The sequence below is a fragment of the Cydia fagiglandana genome, chromosome 15 (genome assembly GCF_963556715.1).
Source record: "Cydia fagiglandana chromosome 15, ilCydFagi1.1, whole genome shotgun sequence".
Lineage (NCBI taxonomy): Eukaryota > Metazoa > Arthropoda > Insecta > Lepidoptera > Tortricidae > Cydia > Cydia fagiglandana.
In genome coordinates, this window is record NC_085946.1 from 10,404,362 (window position 1) to 10,428,651 (window position 24,290).

The window sequence follows — 24,290 nt, forward strand, 5'->3', positions numbered from 1 at the left end:
AAACCAGAAAATGATTGTTGTATACGAAACCGGCGTATTGAAATTATCCTTTCATTCTAAGTAGTCTCGATTTGACTCTTTTAAGCACAATAGGTACTTCTAACACTTTCACTAAGTGCGAGTCACAATCACAATAGAACTGTTATTGATGCGTCCGGTGTCCCAGCTGTGTCAAAAGGTCAGGTCAACATCTAACTGAAATCGTGGCAGTGAAAATAAACAAATATGATTTAAGATTAAGCTGTTAGAGATAAATGGTATAATTTAAAAATAGAACTAAGGCCATAATATTCACCTTCAATTAAACGCAGTGTTACACTAATCTGCCAGCTTATCTCTGATGCTGAAAATGACTTTAATCCTAATACCTAATATGACTATATAGAATATTATAAATGTAGAACTTTATATATGATTATATGTGTGAATGTTTGATTGTTTGTGTCTCAATCATGCTAACTCTCATGCTTGATCATGTACAACATATTTTGCTAATATTTAAAATCCTTTTTTTGAAATTTGTGTTCTTCTAGGTATTTTCTATAGGTACTCTAGACTAGAAGCTCTGTCTGTTTTATCAACACGTTCACTGCGGGATGTCGAAAGATCCCATGCAAAATATTGTTAATAAGTTACATTAATTGCCGCAGCGAAGGTGTTAAATACTTATATACTTATTAATAACCTTATTATGCGTTTAGCGACCTGTTTAGAGTCTCAAAGACCATTGAACCGATCCAAAGTAGAGATGGGTAGGGGTGAGTAAATACTGAGTATTTACTCGGTATTTACTCAAAGCACCCGATAAATACCCGTATTTACTCATTTAGGTGGGTAAAAACGATTGCTTATAAAATATTCAAAAAGTGAGATTAAAGAACAAAATTGTCTTTTATTGAAGAGTGCTAACGTGTATTAACAATATCTATAAAATAAAAAGCATAGAGGACGCTTAATTTAGGAAAAAAAGGTAATTATTAGTGAGAGGCAAATTTTGTTAACAATTATGTTTTAAATAAGAAGGTATTTACTTTAAAAATATGAGTACTTAAATTCTACCGATGTTCTAGATAAGTGCATGTCGCGCAAAAGTGCGTGTTTACGCGGCACTTACGACCTTTTATTAAGGGTTTTTTAAAGAAAACTCAAAAATGGCTCAACCGATGATGTTCAAAATATTGCTTTTTGTACTCTATTATACGGCTAATCTCCCGATATGTTTTCATATTTTTTCTGAACTTTGGTTCTAAAGTTATAGAGAGGGAATCATTATTTTGGCCTTTCGAAAGGGTTTTTTTCCAAAAATATTCAATTTACCAAAAATGTTCTTAGAAACATTCCAGTTATTTTTAAAGACCCATTTAATGATGTGCAAAATGTTGGTGGTTTCTGAGATTTTTTTTTGTGACAATTAGTTACATGTATGGAGTGCCCCTCTTAAAAATACATTTCTTCCAATTTTGAGTACGTAATCCAGTAGCGGCTTACAAAATATACCTATATTTCAAATTTATATGCCCCTTTCAGCACTCTAAATAGTTTATACCCACCAATTTGGGTATAAACGAGTAAATACGGGTAAATTGAGTAAATACTGAGTATTTACTCGGTATTTACCCGTGAGTATTTACTCACTACCCATCTCTAATCCAAAGCGATCCTTCATCGGCGTTATTATCAAGAAGTGTACCAAACCAACACACCGAATTTCCGTCCAGTGTGCCCGCGGCACTACCCTCTTACTGCACTATCTCGATTCACTTATCTGCGAGTGTAGTCGCTCGAAGCAACCCGCGGTAGTCACTCGCCTCGGACGGTAGTGAATGAAAGTGCCCTTTGGATTGCAGCAGGTAAGACTGTGATGTGATAACGGTGTTTGAATCGGTGTTCTATGTTTCCGCTCGTTTGTTTTTAACGGACTTCTTTTGTTTGTCGTACGGTCTCGTTTGTTTTGGTCGCGCTTTCCCGGTTTCAGGTGTTCTGTAGGTTTGTGACTTTTTTGCAATTTTTATTGTAATTAAATTGCTGTAAATGTGGTTAGATACATAATGAAATACCTATTGTTTTGGGAAGGAAGAAAACTATACCTACCCTATATAATTTCATTTTAAGTGATTGGGTTAGTTATATTTAGGACCTACAATAATTGCTGTAAAATTAATGTAAAATTGTGTGATAACACCAATAACACGAATAACTATGTAGATTGATAGGTACCTATGTAGGTAAAATATTAAAATCACATGCTTGCATAATGGTATACGCATCCAGTTTTTATTTCTAATAGTGAATCCTATATAACCATCGTAGGTAATGTTCCATATAATACCTACTTAAATACTGATTTGCTAAAGCACATTTTTAAAGAAGAATTGCAAGTGTTCTACGTAGATAATAAATAATAAGTAGGAATGTTTGGTAAACACTACTCTTCTATTGTGATGCAATTCGTCCCCACTATTCGCACATTTCCACCACAAGAATGCATTCATAGTATTCCTTGTAAGTATACCGCTTATTGTTGCAGTTGTGACCTGTATTAGAATTTGACATTTACATGGAGGAAACGTTGTTTACGCGAATATGATTCCGCGATATGCTAACTACCGTTATATTTCCATTCTCGCGTCAATACTAAAACGTGAGGACCAGAATGTCCTGGAATGCCACGTGTCATCTTGATATACTAATTGAATACTTAAGTAGGTACTACATTACATATTTTAAGAATCTCACACAGATCAATTAAGCTAGTTTTACACAATGGGTGGGTAAACCTTACACGTGACGATATTTTTTATTGCTGAATTAATACTAAGACCTTTATGCTACACCAGGCGGTCTAGCATGAGTTGCGATCTCGTGCGCGACTCCATAGCATACATCTAGCGCGACTTCAAGTAGCACTCGCGCGCGAGAACGCAACTTATGCCAGACCGCCAGAATAAAATTGAAATGTGTCGAAATCATTTTATTCGTGAATCTCACACTAGTTGCATTACAAGTAATTGCGGTACCTATACCTACTTTATACTACCTATCAACCTACCCACTTAACTACCTACCTACCTACCTACTTTATAGACTTGAAAATCATAAGTTACTCAGGACCCCTATTCGACAAGCGACGTTTGACGTATCGTGTTGATCTCCCGGTGATGTGGGAAAAATCATAAGTTCTCGAATACGTACAATGTCAAAATTTGACATTAACAATCCACAGTTAGGGTGACAAGCAAACCAAACCGATCCACCCTTAGTTTAGAGTTAAGTTTTGGTTGTACCAAATGATGTTATCCACTGTTGATGGAATCAACACTCAGTATGAAATAAAATCAACTGTTGATTTGACGTGGATGCGAAATCTGACAGTTGTACATGTCGAATTTGGCCCCTGGTTTTGCACCAATAATTAATGTTGAAAGTTATTAGAAAGCCGCGTCGAAGCGAACGTTCGAATGTAAATAAAGATTGATTTGTCGCATAAAGTGCATCACAATGATCTGTAATTCAAAACACCGACGTCAATTAGCGCCGGGAAACGTCAGCGAGAATACGTTCCCATAATAAATCCATTGTTAAACGAAATTCATAATAAAACCTTATCCAAATGTAAAAATACAGTAGATTGCCGGTAGGTTTTTAATGAAAATAGTCCAACTAACTAGTATTTTCTATGCGGGAGAACCTACGAAGTTGGTTGCGTGTTCTAGGGGTTAACTTGGAAACTAAGCAAGCAGATGATTCCAAAAGAAGTAAAAAATTCCTTTGTTTGTTTAGGGTTAAATTTATGGCTTATTTTTTTTTCTTTGTATCCCACAGGATACGGTGAAACGGTATCCAAATTAGGCAAGTCAATAGAAATGACCCTATAGAATTCGGTGCAATTGAGTTTCACCACGGATTTCTATTCACGCCACTTGCATTTCCCAGTGTCCAGCCGCCCTTAAGCATGGGTTCAACGACCGCGTTCCGCACCGACCGTTTAATTGCCAGCGCCATCTCATTTTCTCAAGATGACGCGCTAAATCAACTGCTCACCTGAGAAACGGTTACTTTTGCCTTTCAACAGTAACTTACTTAAATAATATCCATTTAATTGATTGTAACTAAGTTTTTGTAATACGTACGAACGTTATTCGTTCGTTCTTTTCTGATGCTTTCATCATGCCAGTTTGTTTCTTTCAAAACAATGGAACACTGTGAAACTTAGCTCACTTTGATTATACTTAGTTATTTTCGAATCGTAAGTAGATTTGGCTTTTACTCTAAAAACAAGCAGATCATTCAAATCTGCATTACTTAAATCAGGTTTCACTTGTTTTCCCGTCTCCCTAGGCTAAGAAAGAGGACAAACAAACAGAAATTAGCATTAAGTGTAAAATGTTATACATGTAGGAATTTCTGTTACATTAGTAAGTAACACAGTTAATTTTTATGGATACATTTAGAATTTTATAAATTTTAGAATTTTAAAATAAATTTTAAACTCGCTATTTTATAATTTATAATCAACACTTCATTTTACAACATTTACATAGTTTTCCGTTTTATCGTCCGTCACTCGTGAGCGTGCGTCACTCGCTATCAAAGTCAACACAATTAATTAATTCGCTTGTTTACAGTGAATTTCAGCAGGTAGATACTCAGTGAAAGAGATATCCAGAATTAGATATTCAAGACAATTCACTAGCAACGATTTTGATCATAATCTCTATTTGGATAGGAAGGTAATTTTCTAACTCACAGGGCTCGATTCGGATTTTGAAATAGACATATATTAGATATCTTTTAGACATCATCAAGATACGATAACGATATGTTTAAGATCTAACATGTCAAATTTGACATTTGCGCGATTCTGGAGATACTCTTGAACGATATCCACAGGATATGACTAACGCTACGTCTTACGTAGGCGAACAACGCGCGAACGCGGCGCGGCGCGGCGCGGCGAAAGCGGCCGCCGCCGCGCCGCGCCGCGCCGCGCCGCCTGACATTCGCGTGCAAATCGCGCCGCACCGCGTTCGCAACGAGATCGCTTACGTAGGACACTTCTATGGGCATCAAAGGATTGATTTCGCCGCGCCGCGCCGCGCCGCGTTCGCGCGTTGTTCGCCTACGTAAGACGTAGCGTTAGAGATCCAATTCACATCTAATAGCTATCTTACTCTATCTAACGTAAAAATGACATTGGTTGCCCGAATTGCGCTGCAATAGAGAACTAGTTGATTGACGTGTCGTCTCTTGTGAATATCTTGAAGTTCGAATACGGCAGTTAATCTCTATTTGGATAGGAAGGTAATTTTCTCGCAATCTCACAAAGAAAGCAAAGAAAGTCAATCATCGGATTCGATTCTAAACCGACGATGAACGATTGTTTAATTAAATTTAATAAGGGGAAGATAACCGACACGTACGGAAGCGTCGGACTCGACTCAACTCGATTATTCCATCGTTTGCGTGTTTCGGCGCGGAAGCTATGGAAAGCCTTCCTTGTTGGAAACGATATAGTTTTTTATGGGTACCGCAAATTGCGGTACACTGCTGGTTATATTATTTGTCGGTAATAAATAGAAATACTTCGTTACTACAGTTTGCGTTGTTGCTCTACTTAAGTATTTAATTAATACAGGTATATGTATCGCTTTTGCAGTCGAATAATTAGGACAAAAATAACTGTGAGCTTACTTTTATATGTTTGTAGAATTATTTATTTATTTATTTTAGGGCATTACATGTTCATTCATTAACAACATGGTTATTTACGTATTATGAAGGTATTATACTATTCATGTTTAAATTTTGTAGTAGGTAAGCTAATTTGTCTTATCGGCGGGAAACTATATTATTTAAAATCTCATCAGGAAACTAACATATGTATACTGTAGCGTATTATTACAAATCTGTTATTCCAAGCTGCTTTTGTGTTTTATATAGGTACTTAACTACTTAACTTTATAACCCCTTCATAAACGCGCTACAAGCCTCAATGAGATAATAATAGTTTGTCTTTATCTGTCATTTAGACTTATGTATTAGTAGGAAAGGGATAAAACATAATTTAACTAAATCAGGCCGGTAAATATTATTTATTTATTTATTTTATTTACATGGAGAACTAACAGCTATAACTATGCTAATAACAACAAAATTATGAATAATATTACAATGAAATTCGATGAAGTTTTATTTATATCTTTGTGGCATTAAATTTTTTGGCACATACGTTATTCCGCCCGATATTTTTGATCGTGTCAGTATTTGTCCAATATGCAGTAATCCCAGTCCAGATATTCTTGGGAGCTTGGAAGTCGTTACATCCAATTGAGTGATCGCGGCAAGTGGACAATTGCGCAGACGCGACGCTATAATGGTGGCTGGTGACGCCAGCCAGATACTCTGAGGATGAAGCGAGGAAATCTTAATTAATATCTCATTCACTGATGGATGTAGCTAGAAATCCAATCCTGTTGAGGACCAGTAAGTTGCTTAAAAACTGGGGTTGAGATCGATCGGTTAAGCTCGGATGTTACAACTGACCATACCTAGAAAGCAAGTAGAAGAAGCAAGTTGACAATTGCGCGGCGAAAATTTGTATACTAGTAGTGATGTTCGATCCATAATTAGAGAGTGCACTACTGTGTAAGTATTTAAAAACCGGGCAAGTGCGAGTCGGACTTTGGTCAAAAATCACGTTTGCTGTATGGGAGCCCCACTTAAATCTTTATTTTATTCTGTTTTTAGTATTTGTTGTTATAATAGCGGCAACAGAAATACATCATCAGTGAAAATTTCAACTGTCTAGCTATCACGGTTCGTGAGATACAGACGGACGGACGGACGGACGAACGGACGGACGGACAGCGAAGTCTTAGTAATAGGGTCCCGTTTTACCCTTTGGGTACGGAACCCTAAAAACGATACTAACTGTATTACTTCTTCGTCTTCTTCAGCTCGTATGCGCCCACTGTTGGGCATACGCCTCTCCAATTTTCCTCCACGTCTGGTTGGAGGTCTGTGATCCGGCCTTTCAGAACGAGGCCTCCACCCTAGGACAGTAGGTCACGCTTGCTCCTAACCGTATTTTACTATCATCATTTAACTAAATACAGTGAAGTAACCATTTACTTTCTCGATGGTTTCGATGTAGTCTTGTCTTTGTTAATTCACACAATTATCATTTTTTGTTTAAATTAGATGATTATTGTATTTATTTTCTCACACACCGCAACAAATTGATAACAATAAACAAAGGAAGATCTTTTAGTTTCCGTTAGGACCCGTAATCAAATGACTGCTGTTACTAATCGAGGAATTTTGGTAACCTCGTATCTTACTAAAAACACAGTTGTAAACACGACACTATTGCTATGAGACTTAAGTCTTGATTTAAAACAAAAAAGGCACACTGGCTTACCTATTCAAGCATGAAGAAGCGCAGTGAGATTTTTTCCAAGAACCGTGAAACATCTAGATCTTTTAGAATTCGCATCAGTTTTTTTTTTTGCAATCAAAACTAGCTGCACTGCACCGAAACATAGACCGACAAGAAATTGTAGAAATTAAAAAGTGGCAACATCGTAGTGTCGTCCCGTTTTCTTAGATTGATTTGAAAGGGACGACACTACGATGTTGCCACTTTTTAATTTCTACTATTTCTTGTCGGTCTATACAAATCACAATAATCAAAACTGTAAAAAGCTAATTCGCTTATTCACAATAAGTGATCTTATTTTTAATAATTAATTTTGGACAAACGCGTTATCAAAAACTTTTTCAATTAGAGTCAGTCCATGAAAAGTCTGCAGCGGATTTGATAGCCCATGCAGTGCACGTGTTATTTTAAACGTCAAACTTCTATGAAATTATGACGCATAAATGACACTTCCACTGCGTGGGCTATCAAATCCGCTGCAGACTTTTCATGGACTGACTCTATTCATGTTCGGTTTAATTAGTTCTCAAGACTCAATTAGTTTTTTTGTAAATTTGAATAAATAATGTAATATGTTATCCATCGCTGCCGGATACATGTCGCGGGTGTGCGCTGATATCAAAATTGCATGAGGATTAAATGTAATTTAAAAACGTGACATTGATTATTTTTTGCAACAAAAAAATTCCCGGCTACTTTATCTGTAATGTCGCAAATACTACTTGCTAACACTTTTTTGTAACATTTATAAAATTATTCGACAGCTCTGTAAGCAACAAAAAGTTCTAGCTAATTAAATGCTAGAAAAAATGGTGTAATCAATAGTATTATGCTGTATCTGTGATACAAGTTTCACTAATAATTATATTTATTAAGTACATAATTATACTAAACCAAATATAGGTACTTACGAGATACTTTCAGTCGAAGCTTATAAAAGTTCTTCAAAAGCTCCGAAGTTTAGAGTCACCTAAGGGCCACATCTAGCGTCCTTCGAGCGTCGGCGTCTATCGGCGTCTGGTCAGCGCTATGGAAAATGACGCCGCTGCGCAGTTGCGTCGACGATGCGTCGAGCAGCGGCCATAGAGTTGTAGACGCCGACGCTCGAAAGACGCTAGATGTGTAGGCAACTTTTCTAGCTGCATTCAATGTTTAGGAGTGGTTTAGGTATATGTCAGATGTTATTTATAGTGCTATATGATGTTAAACATTAGTAAACCTGATAGCCATTAGAATCATTAGTAACTTAGTCGATAATTTCAGCAGCAAAATATAAATTGAACTCACATGTTAGTACCTACTAATTTTTATCAACCCTTCTATAACTAACTTAATAGATAAATTACATGCTGAATTTAGACTTTTGTTAGCTAGTTTTACCTATAATCTTAGCCAACAAAAACCAGTAAAAAATACTGCGCAAAATTACGCGACAATTCCAGTCTCGTTCAGTCAACGTTTATATCTTTGGCGTATTCAGTTTTTAGAAATAAGATATTGAGTTAATATTAATCCCAGTGCCTTTCATTTGCATTCATAAATAGGTGCGAAAGGGACACACAAAGATTAGTTTAATACCAATATAATTTTAAAATCGGAATACGCCCCCTGGAATTTTATAGCCGCTCCTAACGGTCTTGTCCTAGACTCGTACTATACAAACACACACGTCACACATATATGTCGTATGTGTACAATGAAGTAATATCCCTATGAAGTAACAGCCTATGCGCAAACCGTATGGAGGTCAGTACTACTAGTTAACAAAAGAAAAAGGTCTTAACTTTGCCTTTAAGAATGGCTGCGTTTGCGCACCATTTTTTATGACAGCAGGACACGCGTCAGATGACGTCATAGGTCATAAATATCTAGAGCAAGTTACGGATATTGAATGTGTGCTATACGGTTATTTAAATTGAAATGCGAGGTGCATGGCGTAATATTAGCACCTTGTTGGGTCTGTGTCGTCCGTCTTCGTCGGCTATCTGTCGTGAACTGGTCAGGTTTTGTCTTGTGGATGTCATGTCTAATTTTGAATTTAAAGTCCGAGTTCCAAAGTTCCAAATATGTATGTCAGTCAGCCAGTCAGTCAATCGGTCTATGTCAGGTCGCCACGGAGGTCGGAAGCCACGACATCCCCACCTCCAGTATTGGATGTCTGCCAATACTCAAAGGCCGAGGGGCTTCCGACCACCGTGGCTTAGTCAAGTCGGGCCATGTCGAGTCAGGTCAGGTCGTGTCAAGCCATGTCGAGCCGGGTCAGACCATGTCAGGCCGTGACAGGCCGGGTCAGACCACGTCAGGCCGTGTCAGGCCGGGTCAGACGCCAGGCCGTGTCAGGCCGGTCAGACGCCAGGCCGCGTCAAGTCAAGACGTGTCAAATCAGTCAGGCCGTGTCAGGCCATATCGGGCTGGGTCAGACCACGTCAGGCCCTGACAGGCTGGGTCAGACCACGTCAGGCCGTGTCAGTCCGTGTCAGGTCTGACCCGGCCTGTCACGGCCTGACATGGTCTGACCCGGCTCGACATGGCTTGACACGACCTGACCTGACTCGACATGGCCCGACTTGACTAAGCCACGGTGGTCGGAAGCCCCTCGGCCTTTGAGTATTGGCAGACATCCAATACTGGAGGTGGGGATGTCGTGGCTTCCGACCTCCGTGGCGACCTGACATAGACCGATTGACTGACTGGCTGACTGACATACATATTTGGAACTTTGGAACTCGGACTTTAAATTCAAAATTAGACATGACATCCACAAGACAAAACCTGACCAGTTCACGACAGATAGCCGACGAAGACGGACGACACAGACCCAACACACCTAATAGGACGGATTTGACTGTAGCTCGATGTCCTGGTTATTTATTTTAATTTTATTGCGGCATGTTCACGCTTACATATTTACTACTGGGCATTATTTACTTAATTACAGCTAGGACGAAATCAATAAACATTTAACATACACAACATTTACGGGAACGTGTCATGTCAAATTGCATTTGGTTATTTTTAGGGAACGCTTTCGGTACTGGATTTGGATTCCAAGAACCGGGAAATCCTTATTCCGGGACGGATTTTGTACATAAAATCATTAGTGTGAGCACAGCTTAGTTATTTAGCATTCAGACACAGAATTTGACCGCAGCCGACTGTATTTATCCGTTTAACGATGAAAGGCAGGAAATCCAACACCACACCAACTCGGAAAGGCTTACTTTGCACTTCAATAACTGATAGCAAAGTTGTATTTTATTCACATGTAAGGCAAAGTAATCAAATGCAAATTTTGAGTTGTTTTCTTATGTTTGCTGGTAGAATTGACTTTTAAATATGTAATGATTTTGGATGATAAATATTTAATAACTTTCATTTGGATTTGATTTTGTTTGATATTTTACATTTAATATTTGCTTTGGGTTGGTGTGGTGAAAAATTTTGTGTTTTACAAGGGGGCAAAGTTGTTTAACCGCTCGTGCTAATATTGATACCCGAGCAAGCGAAAGATTCCAAAATTGAACCACGAGCGTAGCGAAAAATGGAATCTTGAGCGTTGCGAGGGTTTCAAAGCACGAGGGTTATACAAAATTTGCCCCCGAGTGAAACAAAAAAATTTTGCACCCCACCTATTTTAGGGAATAACTATTTTAGGGAAGGCCTGTTGTTCAAATGACGATTTTAATATGTGGAGTGTTCAAATGACCGCATTACTCAATTTGAAGAACGTTGGAAAAGTGAGTGCTTTTTAAATTGCTTATGTCGCTTATTAACCGATTTTCTTTTGTCACGAAATACACATACAAAAGCCACGACATCACTTTAGCTCTGTTTACATTGTGCCTACAGATAATCTAAACTATCCTACTATCCATCCAATGCGTGAAGCATAAATCTCAATTAGATCAGTGTCTCCAACGCGAGATCGCAGCGATCTCACTTTCTACGAACGATACCATCTTCCTATTGTGGTTTTTGTATGGGAAACTGGTCCGTTCGCGCTTCCGAACATTAGTGAAGGAAAAACAATGCATTAGTGTCGCAACTATTACGCAAAGAAAGTGCGTTTAAGATTAGTTTTAAAGGTGTTGGAGTTTATGAACTTTCGTTTTATATAGGTACATACTGATGGAACCTCAGGCCCGGCCAAACTAAAATGTATGCACCTACCTAACTTTAAAATGATATTATTATGGAGACACGAAACAAAAGCTTTAGGTACTTACAGCATTATTAATATCATTATCGTTTTATATTTAACATATATGAAACGATAAAATAGTTATTTGTTTTACAAGGGGGCAAAGTTTTTGTTTAACCGCTCGTGCTAATATTGATACCCGAGCAAGCGAAAGATTCCAAAATTGAACCACGAGCGTAGCGAGTGGTTCGAAAAATGGAATCTTGAGCGTAACGAGGGTTTCAAAGCACGAGGGTTAAACAAAATTTGCCCCCGAGTGAAACACCAAATTTTTCACCACACCAACCCGAAGCAAATATTAAATGTAAAATATCAAACAAAATCAAACCAAATCAAATCCAAATGAATGTTATTAAATATTTATCATCCAAAATCATCATTTAAAAGTCTATTCTACCAGCAAACATAAGAAAACAACTCAAAATTTGCATTTGATTACTTTGCCTCATATGTGGATAAAATGCAACTTTGCTATTCGTTTTTGAAGTGCAAAGTAACTGTTTCTGAGCTGGTGTGGTGAAAAATATATTTTTTATATACCTAACCTACATATAAACTCACTGTAGGTACCTACCTACCTGTAACACTTTATTCATAGACGAATTAGCTAATAGTCGTTACCACACCAACACAAAACATTTAATAATAATAATATCAAAGGCAAAACATTACATCATGTTAATCTTTGTGACATTGACATAAGAGTTATTTTGGTCTGGCCTCTTTTAATTGTTTTTTAGGGTTCCGTACCCAAAGGGTAAAACGGGAGCCTATTACTAAGACTTCCCTGTCCGTCTGTCCGTCCGTCCGTCCGTCCGTCCGTCCATCCGTCCGTCCGTCCGTCCGTCCGTCTGTCACCAGGCTGTATCTCACGAACCGTGATAGCTAGACAGTTGAAATTTTCACAGATGATGTATTTCTGTTGCCGCTATAACAACAAATACTAAAAACAGAATAAAATAAAGATTTAATTGGGGCTCCCATACAACAAACGTGATTTTTGACCAAAGTTAAGCAACGTCGGGAGTGGTCAGTACTTGGATGGGTGACCGTTCTTTTTTGCTTTTTTTTTGTTTTTTTTTTTTGCATTATGGTACGGAACCCTTCGTGCGCGAGTCCGACTCGCACTTGCCCGGTTTTTTTTTTTCAACACCCCCTAATGGAAAGAGTTCAGTAGGCCGCTTTTGTTCTTAACAACGCTGACGATGATTTATTGGAAGATGACAAGCAAGTTGTTACGTCTGTAATCTGTCATCAATTGAGTCATCATTTTGACAGCTTAACTACGGGATGTCTACACCATCTTCATCTTATTTTTGTTTTTCAATTATGAATTGACAACCCAGAGAAAATCATGAAAGTCAATCGTTGTGACACTAAGTACACTAATAAATATATATTACTTAATAGCTTCACATATAGTTTTGAATTTGTTCATTTTGATGAATAGGGTCTTTATCAAGGTTTTATGATGATTTCTTTCATCGAAGAGTAACTATTAGTAGAGTTAGACCGTGAAAAGTCTGCAGCGGATTTGATTGCCCACGTAGTGAATGTGTTATTTTAAACGTCAAACTTCTATGAAATTATGACGTATAAATGACACTTGCACTGCGTGGGCTAACAAATCTGCTGCAGACTTTTTTTGGTCCGACTCTAAATATACAGTGTGTTTTCTGTAACAGGAGCAATAAATTAAACTGTAGGCTGTACTTCTCAAACTGACCAACATTTGTTCAGCAACTTTTGAATATAACACATGGTTTGATTTTTATTACACTTTAAAGTTTATTCTGAGACGCAATGTATTGCAAATTTTGTTATGTTAAAAGCGTGACAAGTAACGTCAAACACACTGATGTCAGCGTACATTGAAGGAAATATTTATTTTGTATGAAAAAAAGGAAGTCTAAAGGATTCATAATTTTTTAAAGTTGCTGAACAAATGTTGGTTCATTTGAGGAGTGCAGCCTTTAGTTCAATTTATTGCTCCTGTTACAGGAAGCACCCTGTATAATGATATTTATTTTACAAGTTTCTCTAAAGCTCATTGGTACTTAACTTGTAGTTCTAGTAAACATTTGGTGTCAACCTAAATAAATAATCATTGTTTCACGTTCGCGCATATTTCACTCGTATAATTCAGTCGCATATTTCTCTGGTATTCTAATGAGCGCGGGTTGCGCAATCTAAGACGCTTATATCACCATCAGTTCGCGACCAATTGCCTCGAGAACCAGCATAAGTGTGAAACCGAGATCAGAAGTACTTCAACGCTATAGTATACCGTGTTTGCTCTGGATTATTTGTGAGTGCTCGGCTTGCGAAGGGATTGTTGTCTGACGTCAATGGCATAACTAAGATAAGGGCTTCGTCAATTGGAAAAGGTACACGTATAAAGTATTCAAGTAAATTTAGGTCTTGTGTAGTTGGGTGATAAAGGCTGTTAGTACTGGGACTAGAGAAGAGAGCAGTTGTGGGAGTGCAGTGAGGTGATGTCAGGAACATTAAATAACGACCGTATTGTGTTGAATAGGTATAATGTTTATTAGTTACATATTAATTCTCGTATCATATACACGTGTAGTTTCCCGGCTTTTTCTCTGTCTGTCAACATGACAGCTAGTAAGTGTTGCCTTGGTTATATTATAAGGGTGGCTTCCCACGAATGTAGGTGGTCGCCACACAGGTTACAGCCTGGTTTAAAAGCCTTATTATGATGGAAATGAAATAATTAAACTCTTTCTGTTGGACAGTAACAGGATTGAATGGGAAAGGCATCATTCAATTACAATGTTAATGAAAATGCCTGATTTCCTACTGTATATATTTTTTTCATTTATTTATTAACACAAAATAATACATTCAAAGAATTATGACAGCGAACAAAGCCCCCTGAGGCTTAACTGCCGCTGTAATCGCTCTTATTTACTCTTAACATCATCATCATCATCATTTACATAAAATAAAATATCTAAAATGACACCATTTTATGGTCATCATTTCATCGGCAGTTTTACATCATCAAATGGTGTTTTGTGAGAAAAAGATCAAGTAAAATATTTTAAAACAAAACAAAAATTCCATATCGATCCAACCTTAAGCATATACGTCAATTATGCTTAAAAAAAAAGAAATAAACACAATAATCCTGTCGAGTCCTCCTCCTATTAGAAGTTAAAAAGTGTCAGAACTAGTTTTGTCCTGTAATGTTTTGTTTGCGTAGCTACTCTATATTTGTCTGGTCCCATAATGCTTCGCTAAATAAGCCAAGATGACTTACGTCGTGTCAAGATAACGAATCGCATAGATAAGGATTATGATACGAGTACAACACATTAACAATGCATCAGACAAGGATTTTTAATGCTTGTATACGAAATAATTAAACTACACCTTTTTAAGAATTCATTTGCTTAGCTACTTATCTCTGCTGTTCCGAATTTATATGCCTACTTCTAAAAGTATTTATTGAATTGCAACGGTTAGCCCTTATAACTTATATTTTGTCTTTTCTTAAATAATTTAGACCAGCACGCTTATTATGGATGGCTTTATCCACCTGACAAAATATCCGCCACTTTTTAACATAGCGCGATTGAGTGACGAATACCGTTTTATCACGCTGTCACGCAGACAAGAACGACCATCATATCCGTACTGGTGTAATTCCCGCAAATCTTAGGTGTGTCCCAATTTATTACAGAAAGAACAGTAACTGGCGTAATAAAAAATTGACAAATTAATAAAGGAACATCGAATTAGCATTAAATTTTTCTATGTCTGTAAACTATATGGAACTACGGGTTAGCAGTGGAGAAGGAATTTGCGATGACGACTTTATTTCATGAGCAAGCTTATATATCGTATGACATAATTTTTGCTCCCTCTAACGCATAACCACATTAACCACGTCCCGTTGGCCAACATTACTTCAACGTATACATCGGGCTGTACATCTCTTATTTCAGTAACATCCATAAAGCATCTCACGCACCGATGCGAGGCAAACATAACGAGTACAGTTACGAGAGACAAAGAGGAAATCGACCCAGTTTTCATACGGATCCATCACTTACTACCATAGAGTCGGATGCTCAAACCAGTATAACCGATCTTTCCATTTACGTATAGTTGTTAGAACTTGAGGTCATTGTTACGCTGGTTTTCTATGCGTGTAATGGCAATACAGCCAACCCCGTTAGCTACGTGAGAACGTGATCTATGATTACTTTCTGTAATGACTGGATAAGTATGAGGATAGGGCATCGGCGTTTACGAGGTGTACTTGTTCTCATTTTACCCGCATTGTGCTAGTATAATGTGTTTATACTCGTATATTTAGGTACGGAAATGATATATTATAATTTATAATTTATACCTGGTGCAAAGCCTGGCCATCGCTATCCAACGTGGTAACGCGGCAAGTATCATGGGCACCTTTGCACCCGGTACAGCCCGCGGAGGTCTTTTAGATTAAAATATTTTAATAAGTATTTAGATATATTTAAGTTACTTTTGTATGATTATTTGTGTACCATTAACCTTTAATTGTATAATAAATAAATTATAACTTTCATTTATAAGTCAACATTTGAATCTGATACGTGTACATCTATTTGTTTACATTTTTTCCTACAGAGTCGTTCCTTCTAAAACACAGCGCAAGTGCACTTCTTTATTTCAGCTATAATATTTAGGTACCTATACTTTAAGGCTTAGAATATGATTTGCGAAGAAATTATTTAGGATCGAGTAAAAATACGGCTATTCTTCTTGACGCCTTGCTCGTTGACGGCGATCTTATCTTTATGGGCCCTTTTGTACTTAGGTATAGTAAATTAAATTTAATTATCTTTATTTTTTAGCCCCCTTATTCATAAACGTTTACTAAATTTAACAAGCCGATAAAAATCGTTTGTCCCTTTCTATCATACCAATACGTCGGAAAGGGACAAACGATTATTATCGGCTTGTCAACTTTAGCAAACGTTTATGAATAAGGGGGTAGGTCTTTAAGGGCTGTTTTATGATGTAGGTAGGTTTTTTATGTACACTGTGAATGCTTGGCGTATTTATTCATTGGCACCGCAACCATCTTCAGGAAACTGTCTTGACAACAACAATCCTGAAGGATTGGCAGTTCTTCCGGTTGATGGTACAATTCTCACGAAGCACAGTGTTCAATAATTGAGACACAGATAATTCTTCTAGTACTATTATCATGCGGATGTCTATTGAGGAACGTGGGAACTTCGACGAAAGTGACCTTCATAGTAGAGTAAACTACTTTGTGTAGGCGCATGTTTTGATCTGATAGTAGATTTAGCGAAAAATGGATTCAATATTCAGAGATTCTCTGTTACCCTTCCATAGTCATTTGTGTTATATGTATGCACAAGTAGACGACTTGGGGAACCCGGAAAATAATTATAAGTAAATAAGTGAGTAGAAGAATAGTCTTTAAAATTTGTCTTGAGATGAGTGTCGATTGCTTTTTAATGTAGTTATGTAATGCTGGGCTCAGCGTTCATTGCCCAAAAGATGAGAAGAAAAGTGCGGTGGTTGGTAGTTCGGAGCTTGCATGCTTTTTATATCCCCTTCCCTCAAAAACAATAAAGTCTTAAGGCCAGTCAGGGCAATTGCAACTATGAAACAACTCTAAAGCTCTAGAGCCACTTGTATTCATGTCACACTTTTGCCAGTCATAAAAGAGAGTTCACCCGTGATATAAGTAAAAGGTTCTAGCTCTAGGCTCCTTGTATTTTATAGGCTAGAGTACTTAAATAGCCTTTGGCCCATAGTTGCAATTGTCCCGGCTGAATTTATTCTCTTTTTGTCATTGTTGTTGCACTCATTTGTCGTTGATCGTCTTTCGATTCAGGGGAAAGTCTCTGAATTGAAATTGAAAAAGTAAAGGATGACTCATGTTAGACCGGGCCGTGTCCGGGCCGGAGCTTCCGGCGCATCGTTTTCTATAGAAAGCATCACGTGATCGCCTGTCATGTCAGAAAAGTAAGCTCCAGTCGCTCCGGCCCGGGCACGGCCTGGTCTAACGTCAGTAATCCTTAATCCAGCTAGCTGCACCCAACATTAAAACCATGAGGTCATAATCCTTGGTACGTAGCCGAGGCACAGAATAAACGAGGCCCATATCCCTCTGCAATTTCACATGGTATCGTTGCCTAACGGTGATTGACCCAGTATTGCAGCATAATTGATCGCCTCTGCATCGCGATGAGCGTTGCTAACGACTCTAACGAGCGAGCGCGCAAGATCGGCTTCCTTTGTTGGTTTGTGTAATTAAATAATTAATTATGACTACATCGTCTATGCATTCCGGGTAGTCACGGTTCCGATCTGTGAAGCGTGCTGTGTTATTAAAAAATTACATTATAGGTGTTGCTTATATTTAATTACATATGTACCAATGTTTAGTTCTTTAAAAATGTAAAATTTGTCTGCTGCAATTTATAGTTGACTATTTCTTGTCACCATACCCTATTTTCCCATCTAAATTAAAATCATAAGCAAACAACCGCGCATGCCTTAAATTAGCTTGCCCCAATATCATAAATAAATATGGCGTACGCTTGAAGCAAGACTAAAATTAAATTGAAGTAAAGAATGTACAAAATGTATTATACATATTTGTATACAGGGGTGCTAAGCTAACAGTTACCTATATAGCGTACTGTAAATGTCCAAATATACAGGGTGTTACTGACCATGGGGCTTTAAATCCAGGGCTCGATTCTACTCACTAAACTGAGCTACTTTTATTATGGCACCAACCCTGAAATCCCAAAAAAATTTTTTTGTTTTTTTATACATTTTGGCTGATCAGATGTCGACGTTTTCTATGGAAAAGCCAAAAAAAAATCCCCGATTTTAGGGTTGGTCCCCTAGTAAAAGTAGCTCAGTTTAGCGAGTAAAATCAAGCCCTGGAATTAAAGCCCCATGGTCAGACACATACTGTACACTTTGGAATGACTCCAGTCCATCGCACCTTTCCCTTATCATTAACAATGTTGTTCCTCGTACAAGCGAGTTAACATGTGAATAAAATACTTCGGCTTATAAACCTACCTACAGTATACGTTATTAAAAATATTTTTGCAACAGAAACGTTTCAATGCCTTCTAAGTTACACCAGCGGTGTTGTAACCGGCGTTATATTAAATTAGCTCCTTATCAGCCGATGTTGCGTATCAGGACGAGTGGAGCCGTGGTGTTTAATGAGCGAGATAAGAACAATGCCAATGTACGGAGGCTTTACGAACTGTTATTGCCATCACTTGGCAGGCTTGTCTCGGGAAAACCAATGTGAGTTGAACGTATATATCTCAGCCATAAGACGTCCACTGCTGAACATAGGCCTCCTCCTTAAGCATGATGGGGGGTGAATGCCATAATCGCCACGCTTGGCAGGCGGGTTGGCGATCGCAGTCGAGTACACCGAATTTGAGGGACGCTGCTGCCCGTCCACCGGTGGTCTTGGACGTAGTTTAAGGACATACCCGGGTCTGGGTTGAACGTATATCTATACGAATATGTTCTAGCAATTTTTGCCCATAATATTTATTTCGCTCATATAAGTACAGTTTCAGGCATTTTCCTTAATCTTTTACATGATTTGGCAAAACTGTGCGCAAATAAAATATTTCTAATAACTGTACATGTATAGTTAAGCATACCTACAATTGGTTTACCTATTTAACGAATCAAGCGCAAAATAATGGGCGTAATAATACCAGCAATTTGCTTTTTCTTGAAATAAACTTTATAGTGCAAAAGACCAAGGTAAAGGATGACTAACGTTAGACCGGGCCGTGTCCGGGCCGGAGTTTTCGGGGCTTACTTTTCTATGAAATGACAGGCAATCACGTAATGCTTTCCATGCAAAACGATGCGCCGGAAGCTCCGGCCCGGACACGGCCTGGTCTAACGTGAGTCATCCTTAACCGGGTGAACAGTATTTTCGTATTTCTGTAAAATCCATAAACTATGATATAATATTATTATTCTACGATTTTATACGAGATCTATGATACTAATGATGCAGAGAGAGGCCATTAATTAAACGACCAGCAAAAATACTAACCTAGACTAAAAACGAATTACAGTAATTACACAGCAAAAAAGTTAGAATTTTTTGAAGCACGTATTTTTTTAGGGATGATTAAGTATAAATATTTCCAACTGGTTTAGTTAGCACTAAAATGGTTCAGCTGACGATGAGTTTAATAACCGTTGGGAACTGCCTTAAAGTTTCGCAACGCAAACCGTGCCCGACATGACGAATTGCGGCGGTTTCGTCACGGTTCGTGTCATCTTTGGGCTGACGAATTACACTTACTGGCCTAAAAGACGTAGGGCATGAGATGAGTTGCAAACTGTGGTTTTCCTTGGGACGTCAGTGTTACTCAAACCTAAAGTTATATGTAATTTCTTGATGGCTGGAAAAGGTCAGTTCTCGTTTGCGGTCATATTAATAATACTTCTACGCTTAGACCGTATACCTGGCGTATTAGTTAGCCATGACTGGCCCTACACCTTAAACTAAAGGAATTTTAAAACCTTACATTTAACTCTACCTACTATTTATTAGCATTTAAGCGCCCTCTTCTAATACCACTCCTTTTCTCCGCGCATGTCCATTGGTTGGCCTCAGCCTCTCATGGGTGGTGTGTCACGACCGCGGATGTTAGCGGATATCCAGTGTTTCCACTCGAGTTTGTCGCCCGCGAAATAGATTTTTTTTTCTAACTGTATTAATTTAAGTGGGACGGGTAGTCTATTTCGCGAGCGGGCGCGGCGCTCCTGGACTCTAAGCCTACAGTGATGGTATACTTAAGTAGGGTATTGTGCAAGTATTGTGCAAATACTAAAAAAACCTATCTTTTATCAACCATCTATATCTTTATACGCAAGCTAAAAAGTTTCATTTTTTGATTTAAGTACAAACTCATCAAAATTACATACTGAGAAATACAAGTACCTAGACCGTAACCGATGCGTATCTGTTGATAGGTGGGTAGTAGGTAGTTACATTTTCTTAAGGTCTTCCAGAAGGCTACAGGATATATTACAATGAAGTAACACACAATTACTTAGTAAGTAATATTGGTTTCACGCCTCGTAAGGATGTTAATTAGCAGTTAAAATATTAAATTGTTACTGGTCTTGTGTGTGTTGGTATCTTATCTTTGAGTTATCTTTTTATATTAGTAGGTGTCTTCGTATATATCTAACAATCCACAAAGCTAGAAATGAAAGAGTCCATGCATTCTTCCTAAAATCTTAAATTTAGTAAAAGTAGTTTCATTTAATACTATTTAAATAAAATATTGACACGATTGAAATGATGTTCAACATAATCAACATATTCAACACAATTGTCTCCTCAAACTTACTAGATGCTAGTAAATAGTCTAAATTTACTTTGGTTACGTCCATTCGCTAGTCAGAACGCGCGACCGATTATTATAATAATTATGTTGGTTGCGTATTGTATTGCTATTTAATATTTGTCGCTGAATGTAGCCCGGGCGATATAACGTGAGCTAGAGTTTAGGGGCTAGTTAGTTAGTGGATACGTACTCGTAATAGCTTCTATCGGATTTGTCAATAAAAATTACATAGCAACATATCATCATCATTTCGGCCTATATACGTCCCACTGCTGAGCACAGGCCTCCTCCCATGCGCCAGAGAGCTTGGGCTATAGTCCCCACGCTAGCCCAATGCGGATTGGGGACTTCACATATACCTTTGAATTTCTTCGCAGATGTATGCAGGTTTCCTCACGATGTTTTCCTTCACCGAAAAGCTAGTGGTAAATATCAAATGATATTTCGTACATAAGTTCCGAAAAACTCATTGGTACGAGCCAGGATTTGAACCCTCGGCCTTCGGATTGAAAGTCAGGCGTCATATCCACTCGGCCACCACTGCTTCCAATGAAATGCTGCTTTCAATGAGAATTCCAATGAATATTATTATGCATATAAATAATAGCTTTAACGGGCGGGTAGGATGGATTAAGTAATTACGGCAGAAAACTTAATCACTGACTCCAGTTTCTTATCCAACAATAAAATCATAATTGCATTGTTTAAACTTTCATCCACAGGAGATTACGAGAGAAATGGCGTCAATACATCAGTTAAGAATACATTTGTCCGATTAGAAACCGTGACGGCAGCTGTTTTGACCGGGGCGCGCCAGTGTGTGTTACTTTTCTTTACTTGTTATAGTTTCTATTTCGTAGGAAAATATACGTTTGCTTTCTTTTAACCAAGTACCTACCTAATTATATGCTTTTTCAGTACATGTGCTTTATAAATAATAATCACTATACAGCGTGAGTTTGTTATCTGTGACCAAACTTTGAAGCTTTAAGTTTTAAGAGAACAGGCTCTTCATTAACGAATCTGACGGTCCAGGTCTTAAATTTCAGTGGGAGTTTTAATGTTTAAAGAACTTTATTTTCTTAAAAGAAATTGTGTACTTATACTAGGGAATGCTTCCGGTACTGAGTTTGTATGGCGAGAACCGGGAATTCCCGGTTCCGGTACTGTATTTGTATAGAAAACCAGTACCACGCCATCGCAAGTTACACGAAACAAAGAAAAACCAAAAACAATAACAAACGAAATTAAGATTTTTTTGTCACTATAACTAGGTAATTATTACTGGCACACTGCATCGCCACAAAAGTCCAAAACCTTACACATAAAATGCAGTAAGTACAATACAACTTCATTTAAAGCATAATTAATTAATGCATACCACGTTAAAAACAGCATTTTCAATGTAGGTATGGTGTTACCTAAGTGTATGTTAATTAGTGGTTTCAATGTACAACCTACAAAGAATTGCCAATCTTGTCAGATCTAGATAGTAATCATAACTATAATTCATACTTTGCCATCGAAATCTTGGAAGGATCTGAAACAGGGAAATGATTCAATTGATGATTTGTGTATATCAGTATGTAGTATATATTTGTGACCTTCCACTGGAAAAGGTACCTTATGACGGCTGGCGCTTACGACACATAGCACCGCATTTTAGTATTGAAGCGGCGTTAATAATAGCGTAAGCGCCAACCGCCATAAGGCACCTTTACATTTGTGATTAAAGATGACTCTAGAGGCGGACTGACTGTACGAGTAGATTATTATATGATTTATTACGACAGTGGTAATCTAATGCTTCAGTCGTGGTTCCGTTTACCACAAGATGGTGTAATTACAGCCAGTAGGCCATACTTGAGCTTATTTTGAACACAAACTTTAAGGACCAAGGCCGTGCGTTTTGTGTCAATCTAAAAGGTTGTTTTGATATTTAGATTTTTATTATTCATTCTGTCAATTTAAAGGGATTTTTTTGGTTAAATTTGGTTCGTTTTATATCAAACAGTTAATTGTAAAATAAATAAAATAAAAAATCATGGATTATTGACGGTATTATATTGACATTTTTATTTTGTTACATGCGGAAACAAAATATGTACCTAATTCATTGTTGTCTAATTTTTAGTAAATGTACAGTGAGTACCTACAATGAAAACAAAAAGACATAATGGCCCACGACGTGCTGTTTAGCAAAAATGTTTCAACCTCGATTAATTTTGCTATAAAATGTCAACTTTAAGCGACTTTTTTGAGTTGACATCTTATTGTTAAATTAGTTTGGGTTAAGACATAATTGCCTATCAGCATCCTTTATTTAATGTCACTTCAAACAATCTTAGAATACTGCCAGAAATAATACGACTGTGGTCAATGCAATCTTGTCGGCATTTTAACTTACAAATCTGTAATATTGTGTAACAAAATGTTTTTATGCAGTTTGCTTTTATTTTTAGGGGTAACCTTCAGATTATTTAAATTTTATTCCGGTTTAAGTCAAAATGTAAGTGAGTATTCTATTTGTTTTCCTTCTCGGACGTACATTTACCTGATGCATTCCACATTAATAATAAATATGTATTGAGGAACTACTAAACAAGAAACAGTAGGTAGGTTTTAACTCTAGCAACACTTACGTTTCTCATCATTGGCCACAGCGTCTTTGCAGATGATAGTTGCAGCGGCTGAAATAAGTATTTTGAGGAGGTAGTCTACAGCCTACATCGACTGCGATGACTGTATAGAACAATGGCTGATCGGCACTTCTTGCCGCATCGATCACAGACGTGTCTTGACTCCTGGGGTGGTCCAGCAGCTCTGCGATTTCGTTTCTGCCTGAGTTGGTCCGTTTCTACAGTTTTAGAAATCATAATGCCTCTGGAGTAACCCCTAAAACGTAAAATGAAATTGTATGAAAATGGCAAAATAAAAACAAATCGTGATAAATAATTAACAGGTTTGAGAAGAGCTTTTTTAAAAGACCAAGTTCGTTTTGAAAATGTGTGTGATTAAAGTAATAAAGGTAAAATCAGTAGTTCATCCTTTTTTACAATATCTATCAAATACCAATTAACAGGTGTGCAAAGTGACATTTTTCTCTAAAAAATAAAATTTCCAACAGTTTGACCTAGATGCGCTGATAAGGATGATACTCGTAAATCTGACGGTTTCAGGGCAAAAGGCTTACGTTTATTTTATGTTGATTAGTATGGTAGGCTGGTATCGTATGGTA

At 37.6% G+C, this 24,290-nt stretch overlaps 1 protein-coding gene across 1 annotated transcript in view; it reads left to right on the top strand.

Annotated features, from left to right (window-relative positions):
• The first annotated feature begins 1,734 nt into the window (after positions 1 to 1,734).
• Positions 1,735 to 24,290, top strand: part of LOC134671363 (inositol-trisphosphate 3-kinase A) — a 172,667-nt gene continuing 150,111 nt past the window's right edge. Inside the window, exon 1 of the mRNA XM_063529200.1 lies at positions 1,735 to 1,850. The gene's annotated coding sequence lies outside the window, so the exon portion shown is untranslated. The remainder of the gene's footprint in view (positions 1,851 to 24,290) is intronic.